The sequence below is a fragment of the Solenopsis invicta genome, chromosome 2 (genome assembly GCF_016802725.1).
Source record: "Solenopsis invicta isolate M01_SB chromosome 2, UNIL_Sinv_3.0, whole genome shotgun sequence".
In the NCBI taxonomy this organism is placed as follows: domain Eukaryota; kingdom Metazoa; phylum Arthropoda; class Insecta; order Hymenoptera; family Formicidae; genus Solenopsis; species Solenopsis invicta.
Window position 1 is genome coordinate 19,323,638 of NC_052665.1, and position 23,190 is coordinate 19,346,827.

Consider the following 23,190-nt stretch of genomic DNA (forward strand, 5'->3'; position numbering starts at 1 on the left):
CATAAATTTTTTTTTACTTTCTTTAAACATAAAGTTGTATTAAATATATTTAATATCAAACATTTCACGTTCACGCAATCATGCAACTAATCAGTGAAAATCCTTTTTACCGTTGAAACACGTAAAATTATAGATCTGCAGCTACGAAAGGGTGACTTGACTTGAACGAACGTACGTATTCAACTGTCCACGTCCCTAAAATTAGTTCGGGATCAATATCCTTCCATCTTGAAACGCATGTCGAGACGCGGTAGATACTTCTTACAAGGTAGATACTAAAATATCTATGGATTTCTTAAATTTTTCATTATTGGCCGACGCGCGACGTGAGATGCATATATATATATAATACATATAATATACATATACAAATACAAATGTATACGTATATATGTGGATTAGTATGTTTACTCGCGCAGCGAATACAAGGCCGAGCCGCATTATGAATTTATTATGTAACTCCGATATCGCTACTGTTACGGCCATTACGAGTTATAAAATATTGCCGGGGGCATTACCGCCGAAAAAGCGACGCGTATGCTTCCGCTGGTCGCGCGTTTGTGCTTTTTGTATACGACACTGCAGGCAGTGCGAAAAGATAAAGCGGGCAAAAACATCGGAATCTCGATAACGCCGTAACGACACGTATGGCCGGCGGCCGCGAGTCGCCAAACTCGCTCTTGAAACGAGGAAACATTTTTTTTTACATATAATAAAAATCGCACGAAGAGCCAAATGAGAGGAAGGCACGTACGGGCAAGAGCAGTAACGCGTACGTCCGCATCACACGGCATGACTTTGCATAATATTCTACGTGGCATTCTCTAAGTTAGTTTACTTTGACCCTACAATTTTCCGTGCTGAGCATAGACATGTGACCTTCTTCCCTTCCGTCCATTTCTTCCCATCTTCGTAAAATAATAAATTGATCTGATAAGGACGGTACGTCGGTTTCGAGTCACCACGATAAAGAAATTAACTTCCCCTCGTTGATATTATTGCAAAGGTAAACGAAGAAATTTTTTTATTATGCCAAAGCGTTAGAAGAATAGCCATCGCATGTATGTAGAATGATGATAGGCATTATCTTTTTATTTATTTGCGTGCAGACCTCCATGTTCTCGTTTCCTCTTCTTTGCGTATTATTTTCTGTTTGCGTCATTATTTTTTACAGCATAATGAGACCGCATCATTTATTTCTACCAATCGATAAAGTATGTTATATGGAAAGCTTTTTCTCGTAAATTTTAATTAAAACTTAATTTTCATTCATGCTGCAGACCCAGTTGCATAAAGTCAAGTACCGTGCTTTCATTGTCATGAATAAACATAGAGATCACGCTCTGTGGCACAAGATTACCAACTTTTAAAAATTCAATAATTTTATAAAATTTGTTTTAACAAAAGGTGAGACGAAAGAAAGTAGGGAAAGAGAAAAAAAGGAGAGAGGTTATTAATTATAAGTTACAAATATAAATTACAAGTGCGACTGGAAATGTAAAACGTTTGGTAAAGCGGTGAGAATTGCGAAAGTTTACTCTTCAAAGTTCAAGACGTTTAATTACATCGCTGCATATTCAAAAAGTTGAATTCATCGGAATTAAATCCGTTTTAACGAGTTTCTTCAATTCCAGTACGGATAATACGCGGATAATACCTCGTTACATTAAAAAATCACACATCACACTTTCATTATTGCCCTTATGAAAGGTACAATTGGCAATAATATCTGGCGAACATTTACGTTGGGAAAGCCTCCGTGTTTTCAACATCCATCATCCGACGTCGCGAAGCACCGGGGAATCAAGGATGATCGAACGTTGCTCGTGGAACCGCGCCCAGCGAAATCCCTTAATTTATCGACTTGATTTGTAACCATCACGCGCGAAGGTATACCTTCTGCCGCAAGGCGCGTAACGAGAACAAGGAACCAAGTCAAATTTGCACTGTTAGGCGCGACGAGTATTACGAGCAGCGATATAAATTCGGATCCAGCCCGATCGATCTGAAGACACACGTAGAGGCGTTAAACCGAGATTTCCTCGTGCCGTAGCAGCCACGAATAGCTGAGTTCGTTATCGCTTGGCATCTGAAAATTGCTGCCGGCCAAACGCGCGAAATCGAATATTCGCACGACAATTCGCGTGCCCGTGTGCAAACCGCGTTTCACACATTTACGTGCACGCGAGAACAATGGAGACTGTTTTAAGATTCGAGGTGTTGTACACATGCGCTGTCTTAGGTTATACCGAGGGGAAATTCACAGCCGGCATTGGTGTACAAAATTTCGGCAGTGGACTGCCGAAAAAAGTAGGCAGTGACCTATAATATTGACGGCATTGTCGTCAGTGGTTGGGGAGTGGTGAGCTCACTTCAGAGTCGGTTTTTCGATCATGGAGTTGAGCACAAAAATTTTGAATACTTCGGGAAAGCTTTAGAATTCTTGTGCAGGCATTGGCGTATGATAATGGGCACGCGGTAGTGTTCATAATTGCATGGCATTGCCTTAATTTTAATATAGGATTGACGGCATTGTAGGCATTGACTAACAATAAGCATTGTCGGCAGTGTACAAAAATGTCGGCAGTGTTTTACAGCAATGCCAAAAATCGGCATTGGTGTACAAAATTTTGGGTTGTGAATTCCCCCTCTTAGGTTATACTGAATGTAACATGCATTCTTGACTTTTAGTATAACCCTCACGTTTTAACGATGTATTTTTTTTTTCTTTGAAACTGCAATTTACAAAATATTTTATTTTTGAATCGATTATGTAACTCTTTTTTTCATGCGTTATTCAAGCGATATTACGGTTATAATAGAATTTCACTGATTAATGCAATTTTACGATTTTAGTTATAGTTAATATAGGGTCTTTGTACAGTTATATTCTTACGTTTTTTATTTATATTATGAGACCGTTGTATTTTTAATGAAGTTTCTAATATTTTCACAGACTCTAGATACGAGTTTAAAGATAAACCAATCCTCCTCCGCGTAGCTAAACGTGACTAGAATCTTCTCTATCTCAACGAACGATCTATTCTCAAACTTTTATATTGTGTTTCAAACGTTATGCTCATGAGAACGTAACCGCAAGCTTACTCCATTTGTTAAAATTTTAACTGTATTATAAGTTTATTTAACGTTTCCGTTAACGAAATTTGTTGAAACAATTTAAGAATACTCAATCGTGTACACAAAATAATAGTTAATATAAAACAATAAAAAATGCATGTCGCATTATGCATTAAAAAAATAGTTTTATTTTATTAGCAAAAGAACAATAGCATTATAAAGTTATTCGATAATCGTGGTAAAGTAAAATGAAATTGCAATAAAAAATTTATATTCTTAGAAATATAAAAGTCTAAATTAAAAATGTACATAAATTTAACTTAAGTTTGAATGATTTAATTATTTAATATTATATTAAGCTGTTCTATCTATATAACGTGACATTTTTAGTTAACAAATTACACATTTATCTAACTAAATAATTTCGATGGAAATTTAATAAAGAATGTAATTAAATTTTACTATATACGTCTAAATTTCACTATATCCGTCTGGATATATATTTAATATTGATAAACTAGATATCGTAGAACGTTGCAAGATTTGTATTAAGAAAAAAAAAGTCTGATACAAATTTCAGTATAAATACTGGATATTCTTTTATATTTGCCGAACAAAATAAAATAGTTGAGAATAATTTAATTTGCGGGGTCAATCGTAACATCGCAAATATAAACTGAACTTTATAAACTCGAAAATATTGGTTTCAATCACGATAGCGCTAAATTGAAGCTAAATTGCATTATGGAGTCACACAGGTATCTCGCATGATTTATGATCATACGCTTACTGACCGTTCGATTTGCCCTTTGATCAACCGTGTCCACATACATCATATATCGAATGTAACTCGCTGGTCCTTGGTACGAGTGCGCTTGACGTCAAGAGCTCAGAAAGATAGCTGAACTCTTGCCGAAGGATGTGATCAATATATCGAACGTGGCTTATTGACGACGAATTGTGCTTATTGCGAGCATGCTTGCGATCTCTCCAATTGACAAGAACAATTGTTTGTTGACACAAATTAATCGTACGTAAGCTATAAAAATTCACAAAGTTTGCGAGAAGCCGAATTATATTTTAGCTACTTTTAGCAAATGCGACTTCAACTTAATCGTTCAATTCTTTATTATATCACATTGAAAAGAAAAATATCAAGATTTTTCGACATTACTCTTGAATTATTTCCTTTTAATCGTTCAAAAATTGCAATTTATTCAAATCTCAACGTTTTCATTACGTTGTAGTAAATGAGTAATTGCGTGATTTCTACATATTTTGCCGTATAATTTAAGCATTCCTCGGTGCACTGAATAATGGTGCAAGAGTTGCCAAATTATTTCAAGCATCATAAATTTATTATTTAGATTTTAATCCACTAACGCCAGCATATTACACGCGTGTATATTTAAGAGAACATCAGAGAGATACTTTACTCACCTTTCTTTTTTAGCGGACACATTCTGTACACACTGTCGAACGCGCAACATATCGTTACATTTGTAAAAGTCGTGCATATTAAAACAGTCCAGAATATATTTCACAGATGTCTATGTGTCACGCATAGTTATTCTATATCGATAAATAACGCATTGGTTTAATTATAATTTGTAATTAATAACCTTTAATTAATATGAAAGCATATACACAAATCCAGATAATATTTAAATGCATTTATAAATTTATCAATGAAACTCGAAATGGAGGTTGCAACGCAGTACGCAGTTTCTAGCAATTTGTATTTATTTTATTAAGGTATACTTTTTATACTTATATAAATATTAATATATTTACGTTGTTGATTTTTTATATTTACGATTAAAATACATTTTCATAATATACACAGTGATTCTCGCATTTATTTATCACAATATAAAGATGCGATCACAATTGATACGAAGTTACGTGTTTTTGATATTTAAATCACTTGAAATTACGCTCGTATCAAAATTTTCGGGATTAATCTGCAATTTGGAAGCTCTTCGCGAGATCTTTGTTGGGATATTCAATGCTTCATCATCAGACTTCATGTCACATCACTCGAAATCGCGATTTTTAACACACCCTCGAAGGTAAAGCTAGCCTATTGAATTTCTCTTCCTGAAATGGCGCAATTGAGAGTGGCATTACGAATAACGTACTGACGTCGGACTGGCATTACTAGCTCAGCGATTCTCATTCTTTAGTCTCGGTCTTATATTCGCTATTTTTCGACTACGGCTAAGATGCGGAGTCGTCAAATAATAATGCCGTGAATATAGGTCGGACCGGTTGGTCGATAAACCGACCGTGTTTAATACGACTAGCTTGGCATAGATGAGGAGCATAGATGAGAAATAATGTATGCATACTAGTACGAGATATTCTAAAGTGCCTCCTACATCATTATTTATTCTGACATGTATACGTATAAGCGTGCCAGATCTTTATTACTTCCTTACGTTAAATTTATCACGATAAACGCCATTTCGGGTCCAATTGGGCCGTTGATTTATTTCGCAATTATAACCGCAATTATGTAGCCTTCATTTGCTAAGTCATTATTGAACAACAATGTGTAAATAACTAATGCGTTTAAATAATTAAAATAGATGATAGATTAATATGCTGGTATAGAATTGTAATTAATAGCGGCGTTGTTATAGCTTCTACATGAGAAAAATATCAGAAGAACGAACACATTTATAACTTTTCATATCTATTACCGTATAGGCACATTATTAGCAATCGCTTGATGGATCAGTTATATTCCGCTATTTATTTCGGTATTCAACATCGAAGCACTCTATAAATTTGATAAATTAAATAATGAAAGTACGAGAATTTTTATAAATATTACAATTACAAATATGAAACAACTGTTTTATTTTATATTTTGTTATAACTTGAATGAGATACATAAATTAATATTTCTCTTGATAATTATGTATAATTATTTATAAATTATTTATTTGTCACAATATTTGCATAATTAAAAATATGAAAAGTTATAAACCACAGAAATATAAAGTACAAAATGTTACCTTTAATTAATTTTAATTAGATTTTTGATAAAATTTTGATTTAAAAATAAAATAAAATAAAATAAAAATTTCTAAGTAAATTTTTAAGATATTTAATATTAAAAATTACAAACTTTTTTTTAGAATTTGTTGCTATTGACTAACTAATTTTGAAAAAGGGTAAAATTTTTTTTTACATTTTGGCTACATAGTTATTACTACTAATAAAATAAATTTTAAAAACGATAATTAAATTAGAGCTAGTGAATAAAACACTTGTTCAGACGTGTACATGTCCTTTGGATCACAGCCAAATATCACAGCCAGTTATTTTCATTCATGCCTCGACGCGCGCGCGCGCGTACGAGATATTTCCAGTTTATTCAAAAGATTTCCGACAAATCAATTTGATTGGCATTAAGACTGGCGAAGACTAAAAAAGTTTCAACAGCGATTCAATTTCATTAGTTTTAGATTATATTTAGCGTTCTAATGAATTTCTAAAATTTATGCTACTTCCAAATATTCAACTACTATAATTATAACTTCATAACTTTGCCTATTAACAGAGTCTATTTTAGAATTAACCTAAATACGTAATTAATTACATTTTATTATATTTGAAAATTAATTTCTAACAAAATCAAAATATCTTGCATAAAATTTGTTAAGATTTTTTAATATTTGTTATTTAAATACATTTTGTAGATGAAGAAAATAAGATCTTGTGTTATAATTAAAAATATTTTTAAATATGATATAATTTAATCTTTTGTATAAATAAGATATCGTTTTTATGTATCACGCTATTAAAATTTTTATGAAGCTAAAATGATTTGGTAAATATACATTGTATTTCGAAGAGATTTTCATAGAAAAATAACAAAATTTAAACAGATAAAAATTTGACTTCTTACTCTCTATCTACGATCTAATAAGTCTAATTTGAAACAAGAAAGATTGAGTAGAGGTCATATTTTTTCCAGACTATTCAAATTAGACCTATTAGGTTTGCAAAAATTTTATAATCTTTGTGAGAATAGAAGAATATGAAATACGATATTTTCACCTGACGTATTACATTCATAATGATATAAAGTAAATATGCAAAACAACGTTTTATGCTTATGGATGAAAACGCATTAATCATTATGTCATACATGCATATTTTTTCGATACTATAGTAACTACAATTAACATGTTATTTTATGCTAAGTCTATATGTAGCACATCAGCTCATATCGAGCGATATTTGCTATTTGACATGAAGTACAAAATAGTATGCCGTACGCACCATAATCGTCCAGTTTTGCATAATTAACAGCTAACAAGGGCAAATACTGCATAGTTGTATCTAATCATTACAACAGCACTTATTATATCTAATCGATTAAAAGCACTTTCTCATATTTGTGTTTACACGTGTTTACACGTGTTTACACAATCGATTCCTCGATGACATAACTAGTAATTTTGTCAATCTGTTTGCACAAAGTTTAATTTTTGTTAAAATTACATGGGAAATCGTAATTTATGTTCAAGTGTATATTCATGTTTATTTCGTTAAAATACAAATACCTACATCAAAGACAATGACAATTATGTATTGATTTCCTGTGACGTTTTAGACTGTACCACTAGAATTAAACATTTTTTATGATGTCTAGAAAAAAAACTTGTCGAAATTATTTTTTACTAGCTGATAAATGATAATGCATATGTATGTCTTATTCATTCCTGTCCATTTCAATAATCATTATAGTTCCGCTCACGTTACATAGGTCAATTATACGTACTTTCTCCAGTTTCAACGCATATTCATTAAGCTATCAATGCTGCTCGATTCGATTTAACCCAATTCTCGAATACGGCGCGGCAATATATACATATATTAGAATTTGTACGAAATTTGTTATATTATTGTCCAGTCGTTTTTACATGATTTTGATAATAAACGGAATAACGATTGAATTTTAGTACTATTTATATAAATTAGGTGGAATTTACTCTCCTACAAAGAGATAAAATTTTCCCATGATATTTGCAAAAACAAGTCTCGTACGCAACCGCTTCGAGATAGAACTGATAATTTTCACAGCGCGAATGTCAAATTGAAATTATTTCGTCAGTGGTAAAACATGTACCACAAATCGTACACAGCAGTTTATTGACAATGATTACATATTCCAGTAAATGATATATAAACGATTTGTTCGTATTTGTCATGATAGAAACTGATTACACAGGAATGTGCCGAATGCTTTATTTTGTCGCGTGGTCGATGATTGTTCGATGAAGCTATCAATACGGAATGTTGATCACATTCTTGCAAAAGTAATACAAGTTTATCACCTGTTGTCGAATACCGTATCGATTGGTACTCATGAATTTTGAATTCCCGCTGGGGTTGGAAAATGGCAATTTCAATGCCTGTATGAATTAACAAAAATATTATGAGAGAATTGTATGAGAAACTGAATTCTGTGAGATGTATTTATTTTATAAAATTGAGACAGGACGAATAGTGCGGTATTTTGACAGAATTTTCAAGTGGAGAATAAATAAACATTTTAAAAGAGAGAGTTAATTTGTTCGGTAAGAAGCTTGTTCTTGTTTTGTAATTAATTCCATCTCTTGGGAGTATCCTATAAAATTGATTCTATGTTAGTAAATGTACATGGGTAAATATACTTATATACACAGTGTCACAAGCTCTGAGCTTTCTTTCATTTGATTTCTCTGATGGCGTTAAAGTTGTTTAGAGAGATTTTAATTAAATGTCAATTTTTTCATAACATTTTAATATTCAGCATTAAACTTCCCTGAATTTAATTTTTGAATTAAAATTTTAAAAGACTTGCAAACTAGGAAATAAACTGAGACATTCTGTTACTCATTACATTGTATGTTAATTACGTAATTAATTTTAATTATTTTGATGTGAAAAAATAAAGAATCTGTTATTTGTTTTTTAAAAAAGCAAAAAGAAACATACTATACTGAAATAGTGGAATTGATTTGAGCAATTTAAATATTGCGTTGCGAAACGAAAACTTGCAGCATTATTTGTATTTTTCAACAACGGCAATGTCACTTTTAATAATCGACGAAAAAAATTGCAAACTGCAATATTCACATGGTATTTAAATTTTTTATTTTATTCTTTTTTAAAATGTATCTTTTTTTCTTTACGGTATAAAAATTTACTATAACAATACATAAGCTTGATATGTAACTCCAATATTGTACGTGTCAGTTATGTACAAAAATTTATCGATAAAATATTCGCATTGAAAAACTGTTATAATAAATTCATATTTGCAAGTTGCATAGAAATAATTGCACATGACGTCGAAGTGCTGAAATTTCTTAATCTCATAATCTTGAGGTCACGCTTGTCAATAAAATCATTACAGTCGGGCGAGACGAGCCATCAGTTATCATTAAATTTCACGGACGCATAAACCGGATAAACGCCACGTTCTCGGCGCTCCCTTTTTTCGCCCAGGCAACTTTTTCTTGGATTATGTTCAAATTTGTCGTAAATTCGCAAAGCTCTCGTAAGATGAGCTTAATATGAGAGAAAGAGAGAGAGAGAGAAAAGAAGGGTAAAAGAGAGGGTTCGGCTGTCAAGTAAGATTTCTTTACCACACGCTATGATCTCATTCTTTTTTCGCTTATCTCATTGGTCGCGGAAACAGGTGGTCCATTTCAATTCTATTTCTTTCAGTGCCGTTTTTAGTACCGCGCGTACCGATTTAATATTAGCTATCGATTCTCGAAATCAAACGAAAAAATTAAAACAAACACAAAAAATAGAAAATAATTCGTTATTGTTATATCGAACTTAATAAATGCTTTGATGGATTGGATCATCTTTCTTTAATGAAAATGGAATTGTTTGTTGCAATATCTCAATTTATAATATTATATATATTGGTTATTTTAAATTTGTTGAAGTAATGTTAGTTTTAACTTAGAGAACAAAAAACAATGTTATTTATAGCTGTGAAACTTATTTTGCTAAATGTTATTCATCTTTAAACGTAAAAAAATTTTACTTTGATATTGTATAATTCCTGATTACTGGTACATACATTTTTATAATATATGACATCATAAAAGTTTACGTTACTGCTTTTTTGTATACGTGTGTATTTAATATAAAATTTGGAAATATTTTGATTAGATTAACAATGATGTAAAACAAAAACATTGATTCTCTGCTGTGATGTAGAAATTACTATAGTGATACACGAAAAAAGAATTTGGTAAAACAATGCTCTGTACAATGACCCGTAAATAAAAAACAACTTTAAATAGAACCACAGGGCTACAATGTATCGAAATATTATAAAATAAATTTACTGTATTATTTGTGAAACATGTTTCACAATACGCGGTATTCTCTGCAATATTTTGTAATAGCACACGATTGCTTTTACAGAAAAGCCATCGATTCGATAATCATGAATATGAATTCATGTCGTTGTTAACTTTTACTCATTTGGCTAACTACGACAGAGAGCTTTTATTGCCTAAATCTAGGATTCTATAAAAATGGAAATTTGCCGGACGTACTTATGGTGCGGAACCAATCGATGGCACGAAAATTCCATGCGCTTTGTGCGAATTTCTTACACACCATGTTATTGCAACGTGAAATGCAAATTGCTGCTTTCGCTGGTCGATGTATCACGTGAGAGGGCGGTCTTAATATTGAAACCCATCTAATGCGCCAGAAAATTTAATTTCCTATCTTACATATTTCTTTCTGAAGATATACGGTTTAAATGTTTCACCGCGCGAAACAGAATAGAATTCCGCCGCGAGAGAACGCAAGATCGTTACGGACGACGCAGATAACATAAGTTTCGTACGTTTTCGCATTGTTCGCGATACATAATAGAATGGTCTTATCTTAACAAAGAATGGGGAAAAAAAGAAGTAATATAATAATTTTCCGATTTAATTACATTTATGTGAATCGAGCTAGTTCTTGCAAACAGCGGAAGTTCGTTCAAATATTTAATATCGGAAATTATATATACGTAGAATTAATATACGTAGAATTAATATAAAGTATAAATAATTGAAATGTTAGTTGATATTGATATTTGATAGTCCATAATTGATATTTTTTATTGTATAATATATATTAATTATATCAATTATAGAAAAAAAAAATAATACAACGTTTAATAGAAAATGTCAATTTGCCGAACTGTTCTTCAGAAATTATTTCGATTTGATTTATATCACCGAGTATTGCAGAGGAAAGTAAATCTACTCCGGAAGTGCACAAGGCTGAATTGAAAGAAAACAGTCCGCGGAAATCTCTACCCTTTACTCTGAAGCGTCGTGATAATCTGCCTGAGAAAAACAATCAAAAGAGAAAACACGCGAAGCTCAAATTAAAGCTGCGAAGTGTTTCAATGATTTCTAGTGGCCACTTATTGAACCTTTCGAAAATAAGCCTTGATTTCGTAGTCCTTAAATACAGAAGAAAATAGAATTGTAATGAATGAAAGCAATTGAAAGAAGTTTTCGAAACATTTTTTCGAATTCTGCATTGAACATATATTTGTGCCAATAATATTTGATCGAGAGATTGATTGATTGATTGTGCTTTAGTATAATTAATTCTAGGGACTTGCCTTCTAAAAATATGTCCAGTTGAGAAAGATCAGTGCGTAATTATGCAAAAAGAACAATCAACTTAAAAAGAAAAACAAAACAAAAACATAAAATATAAGTTATAAAATAATACAGAAATTAAAATAAAGGAAAAAGAAAAGCCAAAATAAAGTTTAAGCAAAATGCAATTAAATATAAGAAAGAGAGAGGTTCTTGAGCTGTCTTTCTTTATTTTTATATGAATATTGCTGGCAAAAATGATTATTTCATTTAAAATGTATTTTTTTCTATGTGAGAATATACAGGACGAATAAATGAAGAAATAAACTAGATAAAATATATATTTTATGAATGTAAAAAGTATGGTTATACAAATACACTAATCGATTTTTTTTTAGAACTCTCCGTGGTTTCAGTTTTATGCAAGAAAATATCAGGGTGAACTTTTCCACATAGTTTATGTTTTTTTTTTATTTTCTATGTTATATGTCAAATAGTGAAATGTCAAATTGTAGGTTTGTTAACAATATCGCGTGCTATGTGTAAGTACGATATATTTCCCGCTTTAGATTTCCAATTGTCTTGGAAAGGACAAAAAAAGAACAAGTATAAGGAACGTTCATTACTCTGCACCATCCTCCAGGGAATTTTTTATCGATTTGCGCGATTGTGCAAAAGTTTTTTTCGCTCAATCTCTCCTCAGCATTGCATTATGCGCATTTCGGATTTCAGTTTTAAATCAATTTTTATACCAAATTGATAAGTAAGATAGGTTCGGTACTCTCGTTAGAACAAAATGAGAACTCTTCATGCGGGATAATAAAAAGTAATATTCTATCGCATTCTATTGAACATGCATGCATGCATGAATGTAATGCAGGTATCTTTATGAAACGATGTGTAAAATAATCGCGGATTCCACATTTTACTGATCGATACGAAAGTAATAGCGCATTTACTCATTAATGCGGAAAATTGCGATCATTCACAAAATTTTTCCATCGCGAGAAATTAATAAAAAAAATATATTTGTTTAATACTTTCGTTCATGCGATACTGTTCACAAACCGATGCACCATGCTATTGCCTAAATGATGTGGTTTTTGCGGCTTGTTGAATACAGGATTAACGTTTAACCACTGACGCGTCACCGAATCGTATTACACGAGGTCAGCCATCGACACCGCTTTTGTTTCTTTTTTTTTCAACTGACTGAAAATGGCCGGTTGGACGTGTAGCCGATGCCGAATAAAAAATCTCATCGTGGTATAAATTCAGGTGAAAAGGGTCCGATAGAGGCGATCGATTTACCTCGAGGATTTTCGCCGCCGGTGAGAATATCTCGCGGAAGAGCGAAATCGCTTGCGATCAGCGCCTGCACACATCTTATTTCACCGTACTCGCGTAGATCCCGATAAACCGATACACTTGAGAGGAACTCTACGCGAAAATAGTGTAAAGGAGCTATTGATTTTTTGTATGCGTCCGTTTTGCTCAGCTCAGCGGTGTACGAACCAACGACGAAATAGGAAAATTAAATGTTTGTTTCATACATTGCAGGCGGCATAGCATCCGGCAGATAAACAAACGAGAAACGCAAACGTTCGAATGGCCGTTATTGCTGTGACGCTCTGTAAACGCAAACTCTCACGAGTGTCACGGCGAAAAATTGTACTAACGCCGAAATGTGTAAAATTAGTATTTTTGAAAAAGTTAATATTAAGAGCAAAATTTACATTGATAATTTTTAGTTACGTTTCTAACACACGTTACTTAGTTAATAAAAATTTTATTGTACTTCATGCAGAAAATTTTCTATGCAGAACTTTCTAGTAGAATCAAAAAGAATAGGTTTGCGGTTTTCTGTTTATTCCTTTTCTTTCGTGCGCTCGCAAATTGCTCAATAATGTTAAAAAAAAAAAAACCAAATTATATAACGCAATAGTATTTTGATCAATATATCACAGTCTTCTGAAGGAAGACGATAAATTTTCATCCATTTTAATAAACCATCTCTTCGAAAATTTAACGATATTGGCAGAGTTAGAACATCTCGTGTCCCACATAGCGAAAAACGTTAAGCACAGGATCAAAGTAGAGCAACATTTTTCGTCACTTCAACCGGAATATCCTTCTCCGTGCAATTCTATTCGGAAAATATCGTTTTGCCGGCCTGGACCAATATTTATTATCCACTTGCGCGTTTATTTTGCCATGTACTCCGTGGATGTCTCCGTGGATGTCTCCGTGGACGATTGTATCTAAAGTTTTGATTAGAACCAGAACGTCGGGTTGGGATACGGCTAGTTTTGCTGGGAATGACTCCGCAACAGTGAGGATTTCACCTCGGTTTGCTCGCGGACCTGATTTGTCACTTCTCCGTTCTGTTCTATCTATAAAAAGGCATTTAAAACCGGTAAGCATATTTCGTTCTACCTGAATATTACATGACATCGGGAAATTTTTCAATATGTATTGTGCAGATTATAATAATTATAATACAACTGTCGAGATTTATTGGCGCGAGTTCTTCATCTTGTTCTGTCTCTCTTCGAGAAAAGTACACTTGTACACGATAAATTTTTGAAACGATATTTTACAAATGATCTCACGGGATGAATGAATTAGCCGTCAAAAGGGATACCGTATCCGATTAATGCTGTTGACGTAAAGTGTCCACTCGTGTTGCTATATAGCGCGCGTTGCAAACGACCACTATACTAGTATAAAGTGCATTATTGATCTGTTCTAGACACGTTCAGAGCGTCAACAATGAGACGTATCGTAATTAATTACTCTTAGTAATCTGGATAATTGTTGGTTCGAGTATAAGACGTGCTCTAGAGATGCTAACAATTAAAGAGGAGTGTAATTGGTAACTGGAGACGATAAACTTGTCTGCCTACTTGGCTACCCTTACAAAATAACTCAACGCTTTTACATTTTATATAGACCGTTTTTAACTCGTTTTTAGCCCGTCTATCATTTTTATGCCCGTTTCTTGCACTTTCAAGCACGTACTGTTTGTTGCAAAGGAACATGACGAGTATACATTGCACGAGTATGCATATGAGTATTTTTTAGTAGCCTGCCCGTTTTGATAAACTCGTTTTTCAGTTGATGAATGACAATACGTATACGTTTTTTTTTACGCATAAGAGGAGAGAAGTAGGATACCTGCGGATTTTGGCGAACTTTAAATATATTTTAGTACTTACCCTCTACTCTAATTCATGGGTAAGTGGCACGTCGTAATATTCAAGTATTCACGAGAAATTTACATCAGAAGTTTTTAGTACGAGATGTCCTTTTAATGTCTTTTGTTTTTTTACTATGTAATAATAATAATTATTATTTTTACTGAATTGTACGGTTTCAAAAAGTGCAATTATAAAGGAGTATTTTGTACTCGTGGCTGAATATACGTTTTTACATCTCACATTTACACGTAGCATATTTTTACTATCTACTCAAAAATACTCATAGATATTACTACTCGGACATACTCGTATGTATGTATGTAACGTCTGTTTTAACCATTCATTTTTCCGTAAAAATTTCTGTTTGCGATCTGAAAATGAGGTCACACTGATTGAACTAAATGCACGTTTTCATTACTCAAATTAACCAAGTTCTCGAGGGCTAAAAATGGTAAAATATTTTTTGTAAGGATATATAGACAGAATGAAACACACGAGTTAATATTGCCAGAAGAATTATTTCAAATTTATTAGCTGTTTGAAAATGCAAATGTACATCCGACGTGAAACGTGCATAATGTCAGAATACTATTGCTTGCAATAAAAGATGTTTTGTCCTCGCAAAATTCCATTCAACTTGAACAAAGGACCATTCCGTTTCAATGCATCAAACGCCATGCGGAATCGAGAAAATTGCCAGTTAGCCGACGAACGGACAGACGTAAGTTCTGTGTAGTGAATCGATGGCATAGCCGAGTTGTGTACATCGAGCAAGAACTCGCGGTTCCAACTCGCCCAACTCCGTTTATAGCTTGGTCGCTTCCCGGCTGCATCACTTGACGGTGCAAGTTTACGACTGGCCGAACACCTGCGGAAACGAGCTACGTCTCTCGAATGAGAAAGTAATTCCGCTTTCTGACTTCAGCACTCGATTCGCCGAGTTGTCAACTCCAAGTTCCGGACGATGTACGGAATCTCGGTTTCATTATTACGGCGGTTGCAACGTGCAGGTTTAAGCCCAAATCAATTTTCCGTATTGTAATAATTGTGGAAATTGGGAAAAGTAAAGCGATGCCGAGAAAATTGTGATCAATAAAGCAAAGAAAGTTATATCAAGTTATATTTTAAATTATATTTCCATTTTATATGTTATGAAAATACAAGAAAATACTCTTTCTGGTAGACAGTATATAAAAATTTAATTTAATTTGTTTTTATACCGCGCATGAGAATATAAATAGATACGGTAAATAAAAAAAAATATTTTTTTAGCATTTACGTATACATACATGCTTGTTTACATTTCCCTGTAATTTAACAATAAATAGTAAAATGTAAAAAATTTGAATATTTATAAAAATTTGCATGTTTTGAATTACTTCTGACATTTCAGATTATTTTTCGCGCAATAAAAGTTCAAGCTAAACTGTACGTTGGTAGGTGGTGGCAACATCTCTTGGCTGAAAGTAATTTAGAATTCAGAAGTTCATGCTAAATTTACTCTACTGAACTTACACATATGCAATAGCTTGTTTAACAAAGTCACGTTAATGACACAATGAAATTTGCATGAAAGTATCCATCGTTACTATTGCGTTCTCAGTCAATTGATATGGAAAAATAATGAAATAAACTGGAATTTGTTAAGTTTCTGTTTGAGTATCAAAGAGATGAATAGTAAATGTTATATCTGAACCATGACTTGAACTATTTTATAATAAATTCTATAGATCTATAATATTATCTAAAACAATATCACACACATGTATTGAAGTAGCAATATTATTTCAGGCTTATACATAAGTTAACATTAATGTGTACATGTGTATTAACGTGTATTCTGTCTGAAGCCATAGTTGTAATAGCATTATATCAGCAATCAATTGGTTACAAACATTGACAAATATATATTATGATGTTGCATTTACTAATTTAAAATATTTTATATTTTTAATGTTTCTTCCACACAGAATAATCTTGCCCTATTTCTACAAATTAAAGTTGTAAATTTCACTCTATCATTAATTTTATTCAAGTAAATAATTACGTTTATCTAAATAGATTTTTTATCAATTTTTAAATTACGTTATCTGTTTTTTTTCTATTACGTATTTTTATTTTTTTCTGTAGATATTTTTGAAATAGATAAAGTAAAGAAAGTTGGAAGAAGTAAGAGGGGGAAAGAGCGAGGAAATGGCAATATTGACCTGACCCTTGATAAGTCAACACGTTTACTACCGACAAGGGATATATGTATACGCTTAAATTGAAGCAAACCAAAACTGTTCTATCAAACACTATGGAGCCAAGCACTATTCCTCGTAGGGACATAGAATAGAATTTTTTATCACGTTCGCGCCATTATCATTTTGCTCTCCATTTTCCTTTAAGAGCAGAGTAGTCTTTTTCCCAAGTATAGGACTTTTCTTGCAAACTCACATGTTACGTACAATGTATAGACGTTCTATCCTCGGTACATATTTCTATCACTTTAAATTATTAATTGAGACAAATATGTATATTAAATGTGCAACGTGATTCTGTGATTGAAAATTATTAATTTGCTTTCGAAAATTTTAAAGTTTGATTAGATAACTCCAGGTATGCTACCGAGTCTCTTTTTTTATTTTTTGTTTCTTTTTTGTAAGTGGTCATTTTTAGTTCTTTTTTTCTAATTTAATCACTTTTCTCTTTTTTTTTACTATTTATAAGCTGAAAATGTGTTAAATAATTTACAAAGTCTATTTAGAAAAATCAAAAAAATTACTAAAAATGGAAGAGAAGAAAAGCAGAAAGAGGAAGAAAAAAAATTCAGGAACAGCTTATGAAAGACCAGATAAAAGAGAGAAATGACATTTCTGTACTTGAAGCTCAATATAAAGAAGTGAAACAAACAAATATAGATAACAATAATATAATATAAAGATAACAATAAAATAAAAATTAGAAAAAAACTACTTGAAGAGGGAATTAATAGGTTTAAAAGTGCTTTAAAGGAAAAAGACTTTTAAAAATTATAAATTGCTCACGGATTGTTTGAACGGGCTCAAACAATGAAATTAAATTTAAATAATTCTCAGGTTGAGTCACTACATAAAAAATTAGAGACGTGCAAAATTACTCTTAACTAGTTTTTTTAAGGGGTTACATACACCTAGAGGCACCAAAAATAATCTTATATTATACATTTTTTTCTCAAACTTATTAAAGGTATCAAATCGGGGTTTTATACTAATGTTTTATATATAGTTTTGTTAATAAAATGTAATTTTTTAATTAAAAAATGTTAAAAAAAATTAAAGAGATATCGTTTTTTCTCGAAACCGTGTTTTTCAAATCGGTACTCAAAATATTTTAACAACGAATAGATAAATCGGATTTGGATTTTTTTTTTATTTATTCAGCATGAAAATACGCAGTTTTTGCCATAGAGATTTTTTTTAAGATCTTATTTTTTTAACAGCCAAAAATTCGTTTTAATTTTAAGCAATAATTCGAACTTTTAAATTTATGTGCCATTTTGCAATAAATGCGAATTTAAAAAATTGGCTACGACAAAAACTAGATTTAATTATATATTTTAAGAATATACTGCATTTTTGTGTTTCAGATGATCGTAAAACAATTTAAGTGAAAAATCAAAATTTAAAACCTAAGAACTAGAATTTTTTGAAAACGCAGCATTGTAGCTACAATTTCACTACAAAATTAACATTTAATTTTAAATGAAGTTAATGGAGCTGCAAATTCCTAGTATTTACTTCCAAGTATTGCGTAAGCTTTAACCTTTGCTTCCAAGAATTCTGCAAAAGTAAAAGTTCAAATTTCATTTTTTTTTCTTTTTTTTTGTTCCTGCTTATTGATTTTTTTTTAACTATTTCTTTAAATTAAACTGTAATTATCAAGATTGAATAGTCGCATTGCTGTAATAATATTGATGTAGTAATATAGATTAATATAGAGGAAAATTGTAACATAGAGGAAACAATAATGTAGTGGAAATGTAGCCAATCGCAATAAAACCGAAAATTTAGCTCTGTAATTTTAAAGTTTTACAATGATATATTTATTTTATAAGGCAATAAATTTTTTAAACTCTTGCTTGACTTGTAATCAGTAATTTTCTTTTTGTAGTCAACTGAGCTTCAACAAATATGTTCTTGTGTGTAATTACGTTTCCGTGCAAGTATCTGTACGAAACAACAAAGCTATGTGACCTTTTTATTAAACAGTGAAAAACAAGTAACTTTAAGAGCAAAACAAGTTTCTTTAAGAACATAAACTATTTTCCATTTTTCATAAGAAGACAAAGTTCAGCAGCGTCAAAAATTGCATTTTACGTTGTGCGTTTCTTGACAAACGTTTTACACATTTTATCGATAAAATTTAAATTTATTAATAAATATTAATTAATTAATTTTGATATTTTATGCCTTTTGATATGAGACAAGTATGAAACAAATCGGAAAAGCACAATCCGAACAATTGCATTAAGTAAATATTTTTAAATTTTTTAAATAGATAATTGAATGAATTATTTCTTCAAAGATGTGTTTTATTAAGAGAGACAAGGAAATTGCGTTTTCCACGAATATGCATTTGAATATTTTATAAATAATCTATTAATGTTTTTTCTAATTCTCACTGATAACATATACGTTATCATTTTATAATTAAGTCCGCACTCCAACTAAGGTACAAGCCGTTGTGCAACATTGCTTCCTACTGTAATTTATTTAAACTCTGTTACGCCACATATGCGGAAGTTACGGCCAACAAAGATGAATTAAACAGCAAATATCGCTTAGGTTTGACGAATTTATGCCAGCAACAATCATTATGCAACGTTGTAACTATGGGGTAACGTACGATATTATTATATGCAAGGATGTTAGGCGGATACTCTGTGAATGCCTGCGGGATATCGTCGGGAATATCGACATATCTGAATCGCGTCTATACGCAGATATTTCCAGGATATACCAGATTATGTTACCTCCCTGTGTTGCCAAACTGTATGCCGTAATATCCTGAGATTCCCACGTGATCATGTGAGAAAATAGAAATCGTGGATGTGTACGTGGAGATTGAAAGGTTTCTTAGGAATAATAATATTAGGTGTGCAAATAAATAATCCACTATTTTTTATAAAATTCAGAATTTATTATTGAAAAATATTGATATAGTTTAGTGATGAAAATAATTTTTATACGGAAAGAACAATTTTGCTGTAATACAAATCTAAAAATAATGATGTTGAATCATTAAAAAAAAAATGTATCGAATGTTTAACTTAGTTACTAGAATGTTAAAACTGTTTACAGCGATGTTATCATACGTGGGCGTCCTACGTAATTATTTTGACCATACAAAAATATTTTTTGATGTATCTATTAGCAAAATTTTTAGATGTTAAAATTGTTCTTTTTATGCGTTATTTTTTAATACTTTCTACCTTTCAGTCAAATTATAGATTCCGGCTGTATAGAAAGACTGATCTAAAGACTTTCAACAATAACTATATTAGTATGTTTTAAAAATAAATACTAAATTTCGTAATTAATTTGTTAAAAAATGGTAGATTATTTATTTGTACAACAATAATATCTTTTGTAATATATATAATTATTACTAATATATACATTATTTGTTAATAATATAAAAATATTGCATTTTATACACACACACACACACACACACATATACATATACACACACACATATATAAATTAAAAACTAGATTCAAAGAACATATGAATAACATTAAATTGAATTCCTCTAAATACTTGGTTATCTTTGATTATAAAATTCAATTATTTCTTTGATTGGAATAATACAATTAAAGGAATTTGATTTTGGACTTAAGTATTATAAAAGATTAATTTTGATGATTACATTTAAAAACAATTTAACGGGCTTAATTTAAACGAGGATATCGAATTGTTAGATGAGATTTTCATCTTAAATAAAACACTGAAAAAAATTGGTCGCAAATATTAATCGCTACAGAGTGCTACTATAATTAAATTATAAAGTTTTCAAGGAAAATTTATATAGACAATTAGATTAATTAAAGAGATTGATACTAAGATTTAATTTTGCTATTTTGCTATTTTTAGATTTGCTAAAAACGTATGAACGGATATCAGTAATCAGAGATTATTTACAAATAACTACCACCTACATATGATTAGATCTATTTTCAACGATTACGTACACATATCGTTTGCAATACATGTTCGGATCAATCGAGCATATGTCATGTTATATTTCTTCCGACAGTAAGTTTATTTTAACGTTTATCCTATTGTAATTTAATTCTTGACTTACGATATTTAGTTCACACAAAGCTATAGACTATATATTTTGTCCTCACAGACAAATATTTATGGAACCTCGCTAATTAGCAACTCCAAATGACGGGCAAACAAACATGATTCTGGTACTCGTATTTTTTACTCGGATTAGCATGGCTATAAAAAATCGTGCAAAATGGCAAAATGTTCATCAAAAAATGTTTTACCAAGTCCAAATGATTTTTAAATTTAGTTCCATTTAAAGATGTTACAAATTTGGAATTTCTTGTCGAAAGATTTTTCCCCAAATATTAGTTTTGTTATTATCACAGGGAACTTTTTGGATGGATAAAAAGTTTAGAGAATCTTTAGGGAAGAAAAGTATAAAAATCTATAAGTATTTTTATCCTTCCAAAAAAATCCCTGATAATATCGATTAACTAAATATAAATTTAAGGGAAAATCTCTCAAATCCCTGGCAACTCTGTTCCAAACCCTCTAAAGAAACTCATTCAATATTTAGTAAGTCTCTCTTATTTTTGAAGGGAGAAAAATAGCTTATAATTTTAGAATTTTTTTTATTGTCGGCACTTAAAAACTGTTGTTCGGAGATGGAGAGAATCTCAATGTGCCCAATATTTTGCAAGATTTTTTGAGATTTTTTTTTTAATCGCATGTAGAACTTTTTTTTTATCAAAGAACCAATATACCAATATTATTATCCGACGATCTTCATCTTCTAAAAGAAAGTAACTACGGTAAAAGCAGCTTTGATGAACAGATTGGTTTTTTTGAACATATATTTTGATATTTTTCTCTATTTTCTGTATTTTCGATATTATGTTATTTTAATATTTGTCAAAATGGTAAGAAAATAAAGAGAATGCGAGTAGATTGCAGAGACTATTGTATAGGTATGATATCTATTATACAATATAATCATAATTTTTCCTTGCAACGAAATTAAATTTCAGTACCATTCTCTTTAATTAATCTAATTGTCTATATACATTTTCTTTGAAAACTTTATAATTTGATTATAATAGCACTTTGTAGCGATTAATATTTGCGATCAATTTTTTTCATTGTTCTATTTAAGATGAATATAATCTTTTTGATAGCTGTATTATATTGATCTAGCAATTATAATGCGCGAGCGCATTATTCTGATAAGGTGATCTATAGTCAAATGGATCCCGCGATGCATTTTACGTATAAATTACACCCAAAGTAAAGATTCATGTGCGGTAAATGTAAAATACCAATATTCTGGAGAATTCAAGGAAAGTTACTATATGTATATGGTGCGATACCGAAGTTACGTTTAGTTAAGATGTTACAATGTTAATGCGATTGATGTGTTCTTAACGAAACGAGCCGTGGAGCCGAGTTTAAGAAACTTTAAATAAGTTTGGAAGGCGAGATGCGTATACGAAGTTACGTTAGATTGAGGAAAATTTAGTGTCTACTATAGACACGGCATTAACTACAACTTATCTCGTCCTTTGCATAGTTTGATTAATAAGTGGATTATGTGCGTAAAGATCGGTTCACGTAAAATAGATACGATTTTCAGTTTATTTATATATCCGTGATATATTTTAAGCATTTCATTTCAAAGAATCGCTCTTACAAGATATTCACGGTGAAGTTTTTTTAAATATTATAAAAACGCCCATCAGCAGTCAATATCCGATATTATTGCAGCGAAGGTTGTATTGCGATCATTGTCGAGTGAAAAAATTAAAAGAACACATGTTATATGTTGGAGAAAAGTGCGAAAAAAAAAAAATTTACTCGGAAATTTATTAGTTTATTTATCGTTTCTTAACAAAAATGACAATTTACTTTACAGCGCAATTATCTAGCAGCGATACGATGTAGAAGGAAATACATCTCTTTAATGATTTAATTTTTTTTAATTCTTAAATACAATCTGAAATTCATGCTTTGTGACACAAAAATTTAATTTTATGA

General features: G+C 31.2%; 1 protein-coding gene and 1 long non-coding RNA gene across 5 annotated transcripts in view; one reads left to right on the top strand and one right to left on the bottom strand.

Moving 5' to 3' along the window:
• Positions 1–23,190, bottom strand: part of LOC105193775 (leucine-rich repeat-containing protein let-4) — a 109,048-nt gene that overhangs the window by 73,391 nt on the left and 12,467 nt on the right. The gene's annotated exons all lie outside the window — the stretch shown is intronic.
• On the top strand, positions 2,086–2,721 carry LOC120356975. The gene is made up of 2 exons (XR_005574172.1): positions 2,086–2,242; positions 2,656–2,721. It is a non-coding gene; the product is annotated as an uncharacterized LOC120356975 (long non-coding RNA).